Source organism: Eubalaena glacialis, chromosome 10, assembly GCF_028564815.1.
Source record: "Eubalaena glacialis isolate mEubGla1 chromosome 10, mEubGla1.1.hap2.+ XY, whole genome shotgun sequence".
Taxonomy (NCBI): domain Eukaryota; kingdom Metazoa; phylum Chordata; class Mammalia; order Artiodactyla; family Balaenidae; genus Eubalaena; species Eubalaena glacialis.
The window spans coordinates 40,565,679-40,582,929 of record NC_083725.1 but is presented as its reverse complement, the minus strand read 5'-3'; positions in this window follow the sequence as shown (position 1 = coordinate 40,582,929).

The following is a 17,251-nucleotide window of genomic DNA, read 5'->3' as shown; positions in this document are numbered from 1 at the left end:
AATATCAAAAAAATAACCCAATCCAAAAATGGGCAAAAGACCTAAATAGATATTTCTCCAATGAAGATATACAGATTGCCAACAAACACATGAAAGGATGCTCAACGTCACTAATCATTAGAGAAATGCAAATCAAAACTACAATGAGGTATCACCTCACACCAGTCAGAATGGCCATCATCAAAAAATCTACAAACCATAAATGCTGGAGAGGGTGTGGAGAAAAGGGAACCCTCTTGCACTTTTGGTGGAAATGTAAGTTGATACAGCCACTATGGAGGACAGTATGGGGGTTCCTTGAAAAACTAAAAATAGAAATACTATACGACCCAGCAATCCCACTACTGGGCATATATTCTGAGAAAACCATAATTCAAAAAGAGTCATGTACCACAATGTTCATTGCCGCTCTATTTACAATAGTCAGGACATGGAAGCAACCTAAATGTCCTTCGACAGATGAATGGATAAAGAAGATGTGGCACATATATACAATGGAATATTACTCAGCCATAAAAAAAAATGAAATTGAGTTATTTGTAGTGAGGTTGATGGACCTAGATACTGTCATACAGAGTGAAGTAAGTCAGAAAGAGAAAAATAAATACCGTATGCTAACACATATATATAGAATTAAAAAAAAAAAATGGTTTTGAAGAACCTAGGGACAGGACAGGAATAAAGTTCCAGATGTAGAGAATGGACTTGAGGACACTGGGAGGGGGAAGGGTAAGCTGGGAAGAAGTGAGAGAGTGGTATGGATTTATATATACACTTATATATACACCAAATGTAAAATAGATAGCTAGTGGGAAGCAGCCACATAGCACAGGGAGATCAGCTCAGTGCTTTGTGACCACCTAGAGGGGTGGGATAAGGAGGGTGGGAGGCAGACACAAGAGGGAGGGGATATAGGGATATATGAATATGTATAGCTGATTCACTTCATTATACAGCAGAAACTAACCACCACTGTAAAGCAATTATACTCCAATAAAGATGCTAAGAAAAAATATAGTAGGTTTTAGCAAGTAAAACAAAAAAGCATTTAATGTTGTAAAGGTAACATTGCAGACATAATCTAAATACAATGGACAAAGAAAAAATGTAAGGAAATACATTTTTTTACTGTTTAATTTTTATGTTTGGATGAGTAGACCATTATTCTCATTTTTTTGGTTCCTTAATTCAGTTTATGTAATGTACTTCTTCCCCTGCCCATATATACATGCAAGTAAATCTCTCATCAAATGAGTTTTGAACTCAGGCATTACACTAGTTGTTATTTTTCTTCTCAGATGAAAACTGGTCTATGCTGTGAATGCTATTTGATAAGCTCCTGTATTTACTTGTATTCAAATATTCTGCTGCCATCTACTAAAAGTCATTTCTTGGAGGCTTTAGGTAATTGCAGGTAAAAAGACTGTGAGAGTAATTTTTCCCTTATAGGAAAATGAGGAAGTTTACTGCTAAAGCTAGGTAGAAGGATTCCAACCCAGGCAAACAAGGAAATAATTAAAGGCAAGAAAAACAACTTGGCTGTATCACATCTTATGCAAATTAGCCCTAGGATTCTCTAAGAAGGTAAACCTTCACTCCCTTACCACACACACACACACACACACACACACACACACAGCCCAGCCCAAATTTCAAGCAGGAAATACTTAAGGCTGCAAATAGCTCAGACACTAGCATTCTGAAGCATGAGAACTGAGGCACCCGTTTGTACAATCCTCTCTGAGGCAAACTGAGAGTGTCCTACGGGATTTGTTCACAAACCTGAACAAAGAGCAGGAACTCTGTGAGTTGATACAAAGAACGTGCTAAACATTTCCTACTTACATTTCCTCTCATATGGAAGGACAATGCACTCATCTTTGATGTGGGAACAGAAAACAAAAAGTGTGTGTCTGACGTACATTCTAAAAAATGTCCTGCCAGTGGTATGTGGCACCAAAGGGGATGGTACCAACACCTCCTTTGCCTCTCCAGTTGTTCTTTATAATATGTATCATGGTTACACAAGGATATTATCCTCAGAGTCCCAAGGATATTTACTTTTCCACTTCCCACATACTATGAGGACAAAAAAGGGATGAACTACCTCCAAATAATTGCTTTAATACATCACCAAAATATTCTCTTTGTTTTTTAGAGTAATGGTTCTCAAAATTGAGTGTGCATTAATCACCTATAGGTCTTATTAAAACAATTCTGGGTCTGAGGTAGGGCCTGAGAATTTGCATTTTTAACAGATTCCCTTGTGATGCCTATGCTGTTGGTTGTGGGATTGCACTTTGAGAAACACAGGTGTAGAGATTCATGCAAAGGGCCAAGGAGTTTTCAAACTTTTCTGAACTTTGGAATCATCTAGAAATCTTTAAAACTACTGATGCCTGACGCCATGACCAGAAATTCTGATTTAACTAGTATAGGGTGTGACCTGAACACTGGGATTTTACATAGCTCCCCACATATTCTAAAAGGCAGCAAAGTTTGGGAACTGGTATTTTAGGCCATGCCTCTCTCTACCTCTCCTTGTAACTCACATCTAGCAAAAGCCTGATCAAACTTTTTAATGCCTTGTTCTCTCATCCTTTTGCTTCATTGGCATTTAGCTGGCAAAAATCCCAAGCCTAGATCAGTGCATTAGTTGCATTCTTCACTTTTTACTCATGTTGCTGTGCACTTCTGGAGAAAGTAATGTAATCACATATACCGATGCCTTGGTGCACTACAGATTCACCAGGGCGCTCAAATATTTCTAATTGTCATTACACAATACTTAATTCAGTACATCTATTGTCACACTTTCTCTCTCATATATGGGCTCTCTTGCACTCTCATTTCTCATAATATTTTTTTTCAAACCTTCTCAACATCTTAAAATCTATCTTAGTGGTGCTCAACCTGGGGCAATTTTGCACCCCAAGGAACATTTGGCAATGTCTGGAGACAATTTTGTTGTCAAACTGCGGAGCAGAAGGTTGTGCAACTGGCATCTGGTGGGTAGAGGCCAGGGATGCTGCTAAACATCATACAATGCATAGCACAGACCCCACAACAAGGAAATATTCAGCTCAAAATGCCAATAGTGCTGTGGATGAGAAACACGAATATCATCATACCACTTCCTCTAACTCTCAGCAGATGCTTGAATTTCACAAAGAAAAGAGAGCCAATGCCCCCTTCACCTTCACATTCACCTACCCAAACATTTTCTTATCTGTTTGGTTTAATTTCGGTAGACAAGTGAGTCCTCTACAGCTAACAGTTACAAAGGTATTCCTCCTTCAACTCTTAATCTATCTGATCATTTCTGGAAGCTAAAAAATTTTTAAATGAGTACTCATTTATCATTGATTTGTCATTTCATCACTTGGAAAATATTTATTATCTACTATGTGTCAGGTATTGTGCAAAGTGCTAGGAATAAAATGCTGAGCCAGCCAGACATAGTCTCTGTCTGAATTGATCTTAATGTCCAGTGGAGGAGACACACATTAATTAAATAATCCCCCAAACAAATATCAATTACAAAAGGTGATCAATGCTAAACAAGCCTCTCTCTCACTGATGAACCTGACCTAGAATGAGGGTCAGAGGAAGCTTCTCAAGATAGTGTTGGCTGCTGCTTGAGTATGGTTAGTGGGGAGCAAGGGTGGAAATGGGGAGGAGGACAGACTCCAGGCAAGGGAGCTGCATACATGGAGGTCCTGGGGCCTGATTCTAAAGCATATCTCATGGGACGATGTGAAAGAAGGTTAGTGCTGCTGGAGAACAAACGAGAGGGAAGGAATGCACAGATGAAACTGGAGAGCCAGCCGGGGGCCAGTTCTTTAATTTCTTTTATTCATTCAACAATAAGTATTGAGTATTTCCTGTGAGCCAAGCCCTGCTCTAGGCACAGGAAATTTAATAGTAGAGCTTATATTATTGTAGGTGATACAGATGGTAAATAAAAGAAATAAGAAAAATATGTTGTGTGTTAGATAGTAATCACTGTTGAAGAGACAAGTAAATTGGAGAAGGGGAACAGGGAAATGATGAGAGTGGTAAGTTTCTATTTTTACATAGGGAGGTGAATTTGGGCACACCTTAGAAGAATAAGGCAGCAGGCCATGTGAGGGGAAACACCTTTCCTGGCAGAGGGACCAGCAAAAGCCAAAGCCCTGAGAGAAAGGATGCCTATTCAGTTTAGGAAAAGCAGCAAGGCCTGTGTGTCTGAGGCAGAACAAATGAAAGGGATAACAAAAGGAGGAAAAAGATAAGAGAAAAAAGAGATTGGCAGAGGAGGTTAAAAACATGACCCAACAATGTGCTGTCTATAAAAAAAATCAAATATAATGATACAGGAAGGTTACTAAAATGATAGAAAAAGATGTATGAGGCAAATGTTAATTAAAGGAAAGCAGGGGTGGCTATATTAGTATCGGATAAAGCAGAATTTAGAACAAAGGAAATTAGAGACAGAAGGGGACATTATATAATGATAAAAGGGACAATCCACCAAGAATACATATGCAACAAACTGCAGAGCTGCAAAATGTATGATGAACTAAAAGGATAAATAGACACATCCACAGCTGTAGGTGGAGGCTTCAACACCCCGTCTCAATGATTGATAGAACAACTAAGCAGAACATTAGTCAGCATATAAAAGAACTCAACATCATCAACCGAGATCTTATTGAAGATACAAGATCTTACTGACAATACAAGATCTTATTGATAGTACACTCTATCTTAAAATAGCAGAATCCACATTCTTTTCAAGTGCTCATAGAATATAAATCCAGACCAACCATATCCTGTGCCATGAAACAAACTTCAACACATTTAGAATAATTGAAATCATACAGTGTGTTCTCTGGCCAAAATGGGATTAAACTATAAATCAATACAAGAAAAATAAAAGAAAAATTTCCAAACACTTGGAAACCAAAAAACTTACTACTAAATAATCCATAGGTCAAAGAAAAAATCTGAAGGGAAATTTTTAAAAATGCATGGAACTGAATGAGCATGAAAATATGAGACATCACAATTTGTGGGACACAGCTAAAGCACTTCTGAAAGAAAAATTTATGTATATATATAATAGGAAAAGTCTCAAATTTATAATATAAATTCTGTTTCAAGACCTAGAAAAAAGTGCAAAATAAACCCCAAATAAGCAGAAGGAAGGAAATAATAGAAATAAGAGCAGAAATCAATAAAAGAAAAAAGAACAATAGAGAAAATAAATGAAACAGAGTTGGTTCTTTGAAAAGATCAATAAAATCAACAAACTTCAACAAGATGAACAAAGAAAAAAGAAGAGAAAATTTAGCAATATCAGGAATGAAACAGGGAATTTTCCTGCAGATCCTGCATATATGAAAAGGATAGTAAGGGAATACTATGAACAACTCTACATGCATAGATTTGACAACTTAGAGGCAATAAACTAGTTCCTCAAAAACACAAACTAGTACAATTCATCCAATATGAAATAGATAATTTGTAACCATTATGGATATTGAATTCATAACTTTAAAACTTCCATAAAAGAAATTTCTAGGCACAGATGGTTTCACTGGAGAATTCTCCCAAACCTTTACAAAATAACTAACACCAGTTCTACACAATCTCTTCCAGGTAACATAAGAGGAAGTACTTCCCAATTCATTGTATGAATCTATTATTACCCTGAAACCAAAACTGGATAAAGACATAATCTCTTCCCCTGCAAAATGCAAGAAAGAATGAAAGAAAACCACAGACCAGTATCATGCATGTATATGGATGTTGAAATCCTTAACAAAGTATTAGCAAACAGAATTTAGTGATAGATATTAAAAAATATATATATATGCCATTACTAAGTGCTGTTTATTCCAGGGATACAAGGCTGGTTCAGTATTTGAAAATCAACCAATGTAATCCAGCATATCAACAGGCTAAAGAATATGACCATATCAATCAATGCATAAAAAAGCATTTGACAATATTTAATATTCATGATGAAAACTCTCAGAAAAGTAGAAAAGAGAAAATTTCCTCAACTTGGTCAAGAAAAAATACAAAAATCCTACACTCCTATAATCCAACATTATACTTAGTGGTGCAAAATCGAGTGTTTTTCCTCCTAAGATCACAAACAAAGGAACGATATAACTCTCATCACTCTTATTTAACATTATACTGAAAGTTCTAGCCAGGGGATTAAGGCAATAAAATGAAACAAAAGACATACTAATCAAAAAGGAAGAAATGATGGATGATGCCATTGTCTCCATAAAAAATCTCAGGAAATCTACCAAAAACTCCAAGAACTAAGTGAGTTCAGTAAAGTCACAGTACAGAAGATCCATATACAAAAATCAAATGTATTTCTATATACTAGCAATAAATACATTGACACCAATATAAAAAATGCATAACATTTTCAACTGCTCAAAAATTAAATACTTCAGTGTGTATCTAATAAGGTATGCACAGGACTTTTATACTGAAAACTACAAAGTACTGATGAAAGAAATTAAAGAAGATCTAAATAAATGTAAAGAAATACAGTGTCAAAGGATTGGAAGCCTCAACATAGTAAAGCTGTCAGTTGTCCCCAAATGGCATACAGATTTAACACATTTCCTATCAAAATCCTAGCAAGATTTTCTGTAGATATACACAAGAGTATTTTAAAATTTATATGGTAACCCGAAGGAACTAGAATAGTTTAAACAATTTTGATAAGAAGAAAATAGGATGATTTACCCTATTTCAAGAGTTATTATATAGCTAGAGTAATCATGATATTGGCATGAGAAATAGACACATAGATCAAAGGAACAGAACAGGGGACCCAGAAACAGATCCACTCAAATGTCTCCAAGTGATTTTTGACAAATGTGCAAAAGCAATTAACTGGAGGAAAGATCGCTTTTTCAACAAATGGTGCTTCAGCAATTGGACTTCCATAAGAAAAAGAAAGAAAAAGAAATGTGACCTAAGTAGGTAAAAAAAATTAACTCAAAATGGATCACAGACTTAAATGCAAAACGTAAAACTATAAAACTTTTGGAAGAAAACATAGGAGATCTTTGAAACCTAGAGCTAATCAAACAGTTTTTAAACTTGACATCAAAAGCATGACCCATAAAGAAAAATTAAAAATTGAACTTCATAAAATTAAAATTTTTTGCTCTGTGAAAGACCCTGTTAACAGTATGAGAAGACAGGTACAGAGAAAATATTTGCAAACCACTTATCTGATAAAGGACTCTCATCTAGAATATATAAAGACAATTCTAAACTCAATAGCAAAAAAACAAACAATCCAATTTGAAAATGGACAGAAGTAATAAAAAGACATTTCAACAGAGAGGATATACAGATGGCAAATAAGCACATGAAAAGATGTCCAATATCTTTAGCCATCAGAGAAATGCAAATCAAAATCACAATAAAATATCAATACACACTTATCAGAATGGCTGAAATAAAACACTAGTGGCAACACTAAAAGCTGGTGAGGATGCAGAGACCCTGGATCGCTCATACATCGATGGTGTAAATGTAATTAGCACAGGCACTCTGGAAAACAGTTTGGAATTTCTCAAAAAACTAAACGTGCAACTTCCATATGACCCAGCAATTTCACTCCCAGGCATTTATCCCAGAGAAATAAAGATTTGTGTTCACACAAAAAACCCGTGAATGAATTTTATAGCAGCTTTACTAATAATAGTGCCAAACTGGAAACAACCCATATGTCCTTAAATGGGTAATTCGTTAAACAAGTGGTGGAATACTACTCACCAATAGCACACACATAACCTGGATGGATCTCCAGAGAATTACGTTCTCAGTGAAAAAAGCCAATGTCAAAAGACCACATGCTATACAATTCCATTTAGATAACAGTCCTGAAATGACAAAATATAGGTACGGAGAACAAGTTAGTGATTGCCAGAGTTAAGGAGATGGTGGGGGTGGGAGGGCAGTGAGGGTGGCAATAAAAGAGCAAAATGAGGAATCCTTATGGTGGTGTAAATGTTCTGTATCTTGACTGTATCAATGTCAACATCCTGGCTGTGATACTGTACTGTAGTTGTGCAAGATGTTACCTCTGTGGAAACCAGCTAAAGGGTACCTGGGGTCTCTCTGAATTTGTTTTTACAACTGCACGTCAATCTACAGTGATTGCAAAATAAAAAGTTTAATTTAAAAAGTACTGATCTTCATATTAACATAGGGGTATGTTGGCATGCCTTCTGTATGGCACAGTGATTAGGTAAAAAGTGCCTTGCCACACAACCTCCTGCCACCTCCACCCCCCGACCCTTCTACTTTTCCCTCCCTCTGGCAAAAATAGAGAACGGCAACTTCAATTTATTTTTTTCTTTTATTATTTTTTAAAAATTGAAGTCTAGTTGATTTACAGTAATATGTTAGTTTCAGGTATACAGCATAGTGCTTCAGTATTTCTACAGATTATACTCCATTATGACTTATTACAAGACAATGGGTATAATTCTCTGTGCTATACAGTATATCAACAGACAAATGGATAAAGAAGATGTGGTATATATATATATATGTGTGTGTGTGTATATATATATATATACAATGTAATATTACTCAGCCATAAAAAAGAGTGCAATTCTGCCATTTGCGCAACATGGATGGACCTAGAGATTACTATACTTAGTGAAATGTCAAAGAAAGACAGACACTGTATTATATCACTTATATGTGGAAATTTTAAAAACAATACAAATGAATGCATACGCAAAACAGATTCAGTTTACTTTGAGATGCTTCTCCACTGTGGTTCCTCCCCAACTACCTATTGCCTTCAACTTAAAAGGCCATATCAGCCATTGTGAGATGAAATTTTGCAGTACAGCGTTATGATAACTTTACTAAAAACTGGGAAAATTTTGAAACAATTGTTTTATTTAGGAATTCTTGACCTAATTTTTATTGACTTCTCATTTTCAGTATTGTACTGTGAGAAAATTGTCAGATATTCTGAAAGAATGATAAATAATGATGATATTATCCTTAAATTTTTAAAAAATTACTCACTAGAGCCAGAAATAATCTGTGTTTTTAAAGAAAATGAGTAGAGTGGTGTTTTGCTAATAGTTGTATTTTTGGAAAGACTGAGGTTGTCCAGATGATGGTGCTAGAAGAGTGTTCTTAAGTCATGTGAGAACTGGAAACTCATTCTGGATCATTCAATGTCATTGATGGATCCTTATTAAACACATTGTAAAATGGTTTTCCCAGGCCAAACATCATTGCCATCGTTTTCATCATCAAATACATATGGAAAAGCTTACAGTCTTAGTGGCTTTCACAGCAATGCCAGAAATCCTTAAAAGGCCAAGCAACCCTGTTCACACAAGGAATTGTTAAATTAATTTCATTTATTCATGAAGTACCTGTTTAACTTATTAAAGGGACATACTCCGAAACAGATCTTATTAAGAATGCCAGCTAGGCACCTCCACTACAATGTAAGTATCTTTTAACGAGCTTATCAGGTAGGTTGACAGCCAAGAGATTTTTCATATTTTGCATGTAGAAAAGAAGTATTTTTAAACTTATAATCATTAACTTGGTGATTAAATTAAATGAATGAAAAGGAAGTTGATTTTTAGATATAATAAAAGAAACATCTTACTAGTAGTAAAAGGAAACAAATGATACACAAGTTTTATATAACCATAGTAAAAAACAACACTCTCAGACATCTGACTAACACTGAACGTAGCCATGATTCCATTCTGGTTTATGAAAGAAAGTTGACCTTGAGACTTTCAGAATTGGAAAAAATAAAGCCACGAAGAACAGAGAACAAATAATAGGAATAAAATCTTTCTTCTTGAGTTTCTTTAGTTTGTAAAGTGTACTTTATAATTTCTCACCTGGGTATTAAGTCTTATGTCAAGCTGAAGAGCTATCAGAAGAAAGCAAAGAAACAGAGCAAGTTTATTGCTCAGAAAGCACAAGTTTATTGTGTACATCCGAATACTATCTTGTAGGTGCCAAATTACGACTACAGCATATAAAAGTAACCCTTCACAAAACATGAACTTTTCCCAACCCTCAGAACGAAAGGAAAATTGATACGTTTTCACACTGAGCACTGAAAAATAAATTTTCATTCCCTCATTCTCTCTCTGTCTCTGTCACACTCTTATACACACACACACACACACAAACACACATGCCATTGGGAAAAATTTAATCTCTTTTTAATTACCATTGTATCTTATAGTTTAATGTTTCCTACTTGCCCATGATCCAGAACAGAGCTATAATTATCACTTTACATTTACAGAGCATTTAATATATTTTGAAGTCTTCATAAATGTATTTTATTGTTTGCTTATAGCACATGTCTTAAATAGAGCTGAAAATGCTGATCGTCTAGTTCATGGATGTTAGCAAAAGAGAAGTGAAGTAAATTGTGCCTCTCACAAAGTATAGGGTCCTACAAAGAGGAAAATCCATAGTTGCAGGCATCATTTCTATAAAGATGACTCTCAGGCTTCTACCCTAAACTGGCTTCCTGAGCTCCAGGAGAGGTCCAGCTTTAGAAATGTGTGCCGAGTAGTTCCATCTGCATGTTCCATTTGCATTTGACCTATGACCTAAACCTAAGTTAGTATCTCTTCCCCTGTGGTTTCCATATTGTGTTAATTTGTGACATCTTTCTCCCTAGAACCCAGGTAGGAATCTCAGACCCTTCTTGGACTCTCTCTGTGAGATCCTTTTCACATTTCATCCAGTCAGTTGCCTAATCCTGCAGATTATATTCTTTCTCTACAAAATAGCTTGACTTGCTTTCCTCATTGTCATTCCAATGTTACCTGCTTTCATCCAGGCCTTTGTCATTTCTCATATAGATTGTGGTAATCAGTCTCCTCTACCTCTTCTCTCCTATTTCAGGACATCCACCTCCTGTTGATCACTCTCCTAACCAATACCCTCAGCATCTCTCCATCAACTACTGAGTTAAGCCCTAACTCCTCATCCTCATGTTCACTGCCCTGCTTATCTTTTCTTCAGACTGACTTACATGTATTTTAGCCTTGTAGTCTTAATTTTTCTGAAAACACAGTCAATTGTCTTGCTGGCTTCTGCTCTATTTGTGGACTTACCTACCAAACCCCACTGCCCAATGCCTACTGAAATCCATTCCAGCCTTAGAGACCAGTTTCAAATGCCACACCCTCCATGAAACCTCTTCCTACCCTCCTTTTCTCAAACATCCAGGTCTAAGAATTCAATATAGTGGCAAGTATATATTTACTTAACAGAAGTAAAATGAATTTAAATAAAGGTATAATTGAATATTTTTATTTTTAATTTTATCTAATGAAGTCACTTTTCCCGTATTCAGCTTCCAAAAACTGCATCAAACAGTGCTGCCTAACTGGTACAAAAACATATTTTAGTTTCCATGGAAGATTATTATGTATGAGTATATGTATAAAAAGTTGGCTAAATCTCAGATATCAGTAATGTCAATAAAGGACAGGAAAACATTACAAATGCAAATGCTAGTTTGTATCAACAACAAATACTCATTTGTTAACAGCATTAATCCAAGCAGAGTATCCAATGTAAACCAATAATTGGTTTGGGACTAGAATGACAAGTAGAAATAAAATGAAAGCAGTTGTCAAGTTTTTTTCTATTACTCTGCTACAATTTTAATTTTTGCCAGTGGTAACAATTTCTACCCTTAATGCTAGAGAACAATTTCACAATTGTTTACCTATCATTCACTTATTCATTCTTCCTGTTATTTAACAAATATTTATTGGTCAATTGGGCATAAGGGATCAAAATTATCTCCATTCTTGCTCTTAACTCTACTATAGTTTGATGGAAATATAGACTGAAGCTCACCATAATCCATGTTAAATTCTCCATGGGCATAAAAGTGCTCAAAGGACTGTAGTTTGGGGGGGAAGGAGAGTATGGGTTTCCGTAGGAAAGACAGAAAATCTTTCAGAAATACTGAAACATTTTAGTGTGGAATTGAAGTTTTTCTAGTTTGCCACCCAGACAAGGGAGGTAACAACATTCTATAGAGAAGTAGATGCATGTGAACAGGAATAGGATGGTGAGGTGCCATGTCAAGCTTGGAGACTGTGGCTCTTCATAGCTGGGACAGAAGAAAGATGGGCAGGAGTTGTATGTCAACGGGTTGACTGAGCCAGCTTGAGGAAGGCCTCATACAACCTGCCAAGACTTTGGGATTTTATGAGCCCTTGAGATACGGGAAGATCCCAAGCAAGGCGATGCTTCAGATTTTATTGTAGAAACAGCTCTTGATGATATTTGAGTAACAGGGCAGAAGGACGTGAATGGACAAGCCCACAGCTTAGTGGTCAATCAATGGAAAGTTCATTCCCACTAACTGTGGGCCAGTAAAATCAACAGATAACTCTTTACTCAAGACGTAAGAAGGATTTCCATCCAGACCAAAGCTTTAAGACAGAAGAGAATAAGTTACATCAAAGTGACATTCAATAATATTTACAGTCTGAAAATATTCAAAGACTTGTCCCCTCTGGGCTACATAGAATTCATCCCAGATGGGTAAATGCCTGTCTGGGTCCCAGACGAGGTTAGGGGAGGAAATGCCACAACCACTCAGGCTTGCAATGTTACACAGGCCTTAGTCTGGAAGTCCCTTTGGTCTAACCTAAATTTATTTTCCTGTAGTTTAAGCTCATTTCCTCTTTTCCGTCCTTAGGGGTGGTAAAGAACAGATGGTCATAAACCACCAGATAATGACCCTTTATAGACTGGAGACACATATTAAATCATCTCTCAGCCCTCACTTTCCTGAGTTGAACAATAGGAACTCTCTATCAGTTTTATTCTTAGATTTGCTACCTTAAATCTGTATCTTTGTTTTCTAATAGTGACTGTCCAGCTCTTTCTCATATCACTTAGATGTTCATCTACAAATAGGACAAGAGTCTTCAACAAATATATAATTATTTCCAAGTACATTGGAAGCATTTATTCCGGGATCTTTGATCCTGTAATAGTCGGGTGTCATGTTACATTAAAAGAACAAAACAAAACAAAACAGCCCCAGCATGTTACTGACTGACATCATGAGACCACTAGGATTTCCGCATACTTTTGGTAAACTTGTATTGAGCTAATCTTCCCATCTAATGTTTGTAAACTCTAACCTGTTTTATCTTTTTTTTAATTGCAGTAGTAATTTGTTTCACTTTTTTGAACGCCTCTGCTCCTTGCCATTGAAATTGAACGTTTTTTTTTTTCATTTCTGACATTTTTCTCCTTCTTTGGCATTGCTTGACAATTATTATTTATTTTACCTCACGTTATAGTCAGAAATAGCTCAGATTTTCTGCAACTCTGCACTTCTTACAACTCCTTGCCCTTTTGAAAGTATCACAAACTTCCATTTGTACCAGGCTTCTCCAAGCAGGCAGGGGCCTTTGGTGTGTGCTGTTCCCTACCCACCCCAGACACTCTCTAAAAGAAACACTGGAGATCGAGTAATGACATTTATTGAGCACTCACTTTGGGCCAGACTCTGGGATGGGCCAAGGGACAACTGTGAATCATCCCATCCTGCTCTCCGGGAGCTCTGGACCCTGGGCTGGAGGGGCTCATCTAGCACATTCTTCACAGGGATTGGATGCAGCAGAATATTTCAGCAGCTTGGACTCTAGATGATTATGTAAGATACGGTATTATTCCTGAAGTTATCTGCAGAGCAAGAAAGTGTTAGATTGCCACCTATGTTTCCCTCCCAAAAGTTTAAATGTATGCTTCCTTACTAGTCTGTTAACCATAATTTAATAATAAGTTAAACTTTCTAATCTTCTCATAAGATCAGTGTTTAATAAAATATATTAAATGGGAGGCCAATTCTGGCATAAATAGTTGACATATGTTAAGAATAAATCCTAGAGTTTCTACATGACTATTAACCAAGTACTGCAAAAGAAGAACAGAATGCAAAATTTTCTTTTGTCCCCTCAATCCTCACAATCTCTCTGGATCCTCAGTTCAGACATCTGAGAAGAGCCTTGGAAGAACTCTCAGAAGAGGGTATTTTCCCTGGTCTTTCATTCACATGACCCACATTTCCAGTGGACAATGAGATCTACAACTTCTTTTTCCTGAGAGCTTACAATGACACAGGCAGGCACCGTGACTTTGCATCTACAGCCAAGGTTCATGCCCAATGGATGTCCAATTACATGAAGGACTGAGGAGTTTCTTAGTCAAGAACTCACTCTAAGGGAAGATGGAGTCCGACTTGAGTTTTGATCTAGTAACCGAGTATCAGGGCTGAAGGGGGCAGTAATTAAAACGCAAATGGGTTGTCTTTGATCAGAAGCTATTTCTAGTCTTATATGGTGGTGTCATATCTACATTCTAGGAAAAGAGAGATCAGTAAATATAACTCTAAATGGTTAAAGCTGTAGAAAAACCTCTAAGAATTTAAATGTAAGCAGTCCCAAGTATCCCCCTAATGAAGTATAACACAGAGGGCTAAAAAGTGGCAATAAGGGACTTCCCTGGGGACACAGTGGTTAAGAATCCATCTGCCAATGCAGGGGACACGGGTTTGAGCCCTGGTCCAGGAACATCCCATATGCCACGGAGCAACTGGGTCCATGCGTCACAACTACTGAGCCCACATACCACAGCTGCTGAGACCTATGCGCCTAGAGCCAGTGCTCTGCAACAAGAGAAGCCACTGCAATGAGAAGCCCGCGCAAGGCAACGAAGAGTGGCCCCCACTCGCCACAACTAGAGGAAGCCCACATGCAGCAACGAAGACCCAATGCAGCCAAAAATAAAATAAATAAATTTAAAAAAAAAGAGGCAATAAAACTGCTATTGTAATCTCATTTGGACCAGAAGTTAGTGAGCCCCAGAGAAACTGCAGTACTACATAATCATGTCACTGAGCTGTACCACAGAATGTGAAGCAGGGATGATGTATCCCATTTTACAGATGAGGGTTGGTAAGTGATTATTAGCATACTGCATCACTCCGTGGACACCTTTCATTGTATTCTATGAGAATGGCGCCCCCCAAGAGCACAACTGGGAGATCTAGGCTTGGATTCCAAGCTTACCCTGTTAAGTGACCAAGGTCTGTCTGGACTTAAGCCACCTCATTCTTCTGGAGCTAACAGACCCAGAGAGCTGACCAGGACTTCACAATCAATGGGTTTATAGGGTATTTGTTGAGTCACTGCTAGTAAGGAAGTTCTCTATTTCCCCTGGTCTCCGTGAGGAGATTTTTATTTTCCCCTAGAAATGACTTTGGTGCTGGGCTTTTGTTTTGGGAGATCTTAGCTTTGAGCTTTGTTTGCTTGTTTACTTCCTCTCCTGCATCCTTGTTTAGGTTCCCAGCCATATTTTTTTCCCCTCTGCTTATTTGTTCGAGAGCAACTGCCTGTGTCATTTCCTTCATCTCTGGCATGTCCTTTGCTTTTTTATGGCCTGGGGCGCTCTAAGGGCCTGTGACGAGGAGATGTGCAGGCCAGTGATCCGAGGGCTGGGGACCCCGGGGAGTACAGCGGGCTGACAACAGCAGGGCACCAGCTCAGCTCAGGAAGGCGGCAGGAGCTCAGTTCCTAAATAAAAATAGGCCTGAGTTCCTGCTACAGCTGGCCAAGATACTGCCCATCTCAGTGAAAGGAAGCAGACGTTCACACATGCCAACACGCTGTGTTTGTGTATTTGGTGTCCTCACTACCTCAAGTGCACATTCCCACTGGGTCACTTTGCACCCACGTTGTTGTTACCTCTGTTTGTTTTTTAAGGTCACATTTTATTAAGACAAGAATAACTAGGTTTTTTAAACTCTTAGCTCACCTATTCTTCCAGTGCTTTGGGGGTTCAGCTTAGCATCATCTAAACATGAATTTTAAAATGATTATTTTCTTAATATCAAAATGTTCATTATAGAAATTTTGAAAGACTAGGAGTATAAAGAAAAAAAATCACCTCTAATTCCTCCACCCAAGTAAAATAACTGCCATATATATTTATATTTATATACTTCTAATTTGTTTTTAAGGCACAGACACATACATTTGTAAAAAAGGAAATAATGTTTCCATGGTTTTGTTTCAATAGTTTACCTGTTTTAAACAGTTAACATTTTAGGTACTTAGAAAAAACATTTTATAGAAAACTTTATACAAAGTTTCAGTCTGTAGTTTTGATTGAAGTAGTATTTTCATACAATAAAATGTACTAATTTCCATTGTTCAAATGCATTCACTTGTGTAACCATCACAACCAAGATGAAAAGCATTCCCATCACTTCAACAGGGTGCCTTGTGTCCCTGTCCCTTCAGCCATCTCCATCTCCGCTCCCTGCTGCAGGCAACCACTCATCTGCTTTACATCACCATCAACTAGATTTGTCATTTCTAGAGTTTTATATAAATGGAATCACACAGTATGTACTCCTTTGTGCCTAGCTTCTTTCCCTCAGCATATTTCTCACACATGTTAATAATCACAGATGATTATACTCACATATACTTTAAAATCTGCTTTTCTTCATTTTATAGTATATCATGAGCATTTTCCACATCACTAATTATTCTCTTAAAATTTAATTTCCAATGACTACACATTATTTTGTTTTAGGGATGTACCATAATTTATCTCATAATTAATATCTTGTTGTTAATCGTTTTGTTGTTTCAACAGTTTGCTTTTATAATCAAGAATGATTATTCTTGAATACATATGTTTGTATACATGACCTAATTTCTGAGGGATAAATTTCTATTAAAGGACTTATTAAGTTAGAGGACAGGCAAATTCATAAGGTTTTAAAAATATATTGTGTTAATTTAATCTCTTACAAGCAATATATACAAATATGTGAGGAAAAATAGTATTTTTAAGTTGGAAGGGAACCTGTAAAAAAAAATCTGGTTCAGGTCCTTAACCAATGGGTAGACACACCTATGGAGTTCTTTTAATATGCATATGCATTTTATCTAACTTGGTATGTATTTATGAGGCTCGGGTAGCTACTGTTTTTGGTTTGAAGTTCTTCAGATGATTCTGTTGCACACTCCATGTTAAGAATCACCTTATTTTTACAGGTGAAGAAAATGAATCCAGGAGAGGCTAATTAAAGCCTCCTGATTCCCCTATACTCTTTTTATTTCACTGCGTGAACTTCCCTCTACATTGAATACCCATTACC